Consider the following 3,637-nt stretch of genomic DNA (forward strand, 5'->3'; position numbering starts at 1 on the left):
ATATATATATACGACGGGCTTCTTTAAGTTTCCGTCAACCAAATCGACTTACAAGGCTTTGGTCAGCCGGAGGCTATAGTAGAAGACGCTTGCCCAAGTTGCCACACGGTGGAACTGAACCCGGAACCATGTGGTTGGGAAGTAAGCTTCTTACCACACAGTCACGCGTGTAGAAATGAGTTAGCAGAACATTCCACTGTTACATATATGTTCCTACACGTAAGTTAGACATGCGATATATTGGCATGGCACTCTATAAATTTCAAATGAAATTATGCGTCAAATGTTTTAGGTAAGTCTATTCTCTTGTTCTATATTTGAGAGATGGGGAATTATGTACATTATGTACATAACTGAATTTCTTTTGTCTATGTCTTTTTTTTTTTTTGCAATAGCTAGAAAAAAAACACTCATTACAATGTTAAATAATTACGAGGACATGACTGCTGACCCACCGTAGCACTGGTCAAGTGCATGTTATAATTATAGGTCGCTGGAAACGGCAATAAAAATAAAAACAAAGGATTAGCGATAAACGTGTACGAAAAACAACTTTCCGAGACCGTAAAAAAAGAAAAAATAAATAAATAAAATAAACAAATAATGATCTTGGCGGAAATCTTACCTTCTCAATAAAAAGCCTGAAATCCAATATGACATAATAAAACAATAATTGGTTATAATTTTCTAATGTAATTCTCTATAGAAAAATATATTTTCCTTAACGGAACGAATCTGGGATGCAATTTCGCATCCTAGGCTAAAGTAAAGTTTACTTACAGCATTACTTTTTGAAGCTTGAGATGTGTTACATTTACTTCCAATACTAAGCATGCGAGGCTGTCATAAACTCAATTGTGTTCACTACTAGGGTCGGGTCACTAAGACGAGCAATTTGAAAGTCAGTTTGTTTGACTCCATAGGAACTAAGCCATGTAGTTTGGGACTGAAATCACTTGGATTAGTTCGTACCCTGGCACCTGCGGCAGCGTCACAATACAAGCCATTATTTCTCTGATCGACGTTCCAGCATACTATCCATCCTGAAATTTGCGACAAAATATAAATTTTTTGTTGTTGTTGTTCTTTAACCGAAACTATATTTTTGAAACAAACATGTTCCGTCAGATGCAGTGACTTAACATCATGATTTATCTTGACAGTTCTAAAGAGACAGAATGATTTATGTCCACTGATTATATAGTGTATTTGTTATATGATTGTTTGTTTGTGATTCTAACCTGTCTTCTAACATATTCAATACAGATTTTTAACTGTAGAATTGATACATCTTAATAATATTCATGACATCGTATTTTCCCAAATGTAAATGTAATCCGATTTTGATTCCTTGTAGGGAATTATTTATGTAGGTTGCATAGTTATCGCTAGGTAATATTCAGAAAAGAAGGAGGCCGACTTTGTATATTCATAAATTGTTAGACGTCTCACGTCTCTGTCAATTCAATCATTGTGCCTCCATATAAACACTCACACATACATAAAAACACATATACGTTGACAAACACACGACCACGCACATATTCATACATATACACATGCGCGTAAACACGCACTCAAACACACGCATATATATATATATATATATATATATATATATATAGAGAGAGAGAGAGAGAGAGAGAGAGAGAGATGTATTTCCATACACATATAGAAATACACATATATATATAGAGAGAGAAAGAGAGAGACGTTTATGTTTTCGAAGAGTAGCCAATATATGAAGCATAATATATGTGTGTGTGTTTTGTATTTGTATGTATATAGTGATACAATCCATTGCTATTCGAAGTTTCAGATATTCGAAGTCTTCGGTGAGAAGATTTATATCATGTCATGGGTGAAGGTTTCTTTTCGTACAACGTTTCCATTTTTATTTATAACTTTTTATTCAAAATTATACACATCGTAACTAACTACGAATGCGCAGAATTTCTCAATTGATCTCCGTAGAACTGCATTTTGTAATAGCCATTCACTATAATAGATTTTATTATAGTAGTGCAGCACAAAATAGACCTAACGTGTAAAATATTCAACCACAGGACCTACATTCGGTAGGAGAATAGACTTATTTACATTATTTACAGTGATGGTTATTTGTCCTCATCTTGATTGTAGTTAACATAACATTTCGGCTAATTTACTCTCCAGCCTTTATCAGTTGTGCTGGTGTGCTGAATTTCGAACCTGGGTTCTCATTGCTAACGTATTTTTCTGATGTTCGCTATGCGTATAAATATTTCATAGAAAATTATCATTGATTTTAGAATTGGATAGTGAAATCTTTACTCTATAACACTGAATTGAAGTTTTGTAATAACTTCGTTTTCCTTCTATGTATACGATTTAAAAGAAGTTGATATAAGAGGATGTGTTGGTTAAACCGTTTCAAACACATTACAGAAAATAATATTAACAAAATTACTAAAACAATGTAGTATTAATGTCTATATGGTTTGGTGCATTTTCGACAGATTTATCGGTCTATTATATTTACGTCGAGAATATTTGAGTTGAATAATACTGCATTTCCTGGTGATTCGGCCAGGAAATGAAATGCGACGCACCTATTATACATCCCGATTTTTTTCTATTATGCAGATGCACAACAAAATATTATATATATTTATATACTAACGAAGTACTAGTACTTTAATGTTCGACGGATAATGGGAACACGTGAAAATTAAGACTCAACGAGGTTTTCGTCTGTTCAGTTCTAAATATTACACGAAGTAGCCACACGAACCATTGTTAAGGTGTGGATGTTACATTCCTCAACTGATATGAATGAATAAAATTATCTTAGAAAGAATTCTTTAGTATTTATTGATTAACTTTATTAATCAGTTTTAGAATCTTGTATAATATGGGAAACTATTTATCACCAATGTGGGTAGAGCATTGAATATTACCCAACATAAAAAATAATATAACGTTGTTACACGTCAAGTATTTGATTTTAACCAGGAATAATTTTCAACGGATGGAATTAAATTCTGCAGAAAGATTCAGTTTATTGGTTAAAAATGAGTTTCTAATCAAGCTTTGTTTTCATGTTCTCCAAAACTGTAGATAGTATAGGCAGTAAACATTTCAAAATTGGAAACTTTTAAATTCAACCGTGTTCGGTTTTCAGGGCATAATAAATTAATTTAAAATTTCAAGAAGTTGATGACATGTACTTTTGGAAGACAATTTAAAACCTACGGTGTATAAATATTTAAGAGGAAGAGAAGATACATGTATTTTCTATGTATACATCTATGTATACATAGATAGATAGACAGATAGATAGATAATCAAAGGACATACAAAGTATGTCTTCCTGCTTCAAATCACAGTGAAAACTCTTATAATCGTATTGACCTCTATTTCCAGTAGGTAGACATACATACTTTGTATGTCCTTTGAGCAATTTTAATCCCTCCGCTATTTAATGCTTCTTGGGCCTGCAATCACCTATATAATTGACTCTGTTATTATTACTTTTAATTGTTACACGAGATAATAATAGAGTCAATAATATCTTCGAAAATATTTCTCCTGAATCTTTTGCTCCGTATTATATACATATATATATATGTATATATATATATATATATATATATAT

Source organism: Octopus bimaculoides, chromosome 3, assembly GCF_001194135.2.
Source record: "Octopus bimaculoides isolate UCB-OBI-ISO-001 chromosome 3, ASM119413v2, whole genome shotgun sequence".
In the NCBI taxonomy this organism is placed as follows: Eukaryota; Metazoa; Mollusca; class Cephalopoda; order Octopoda; family Octopodidae; genus Octopus; species Octopus bimaculoides.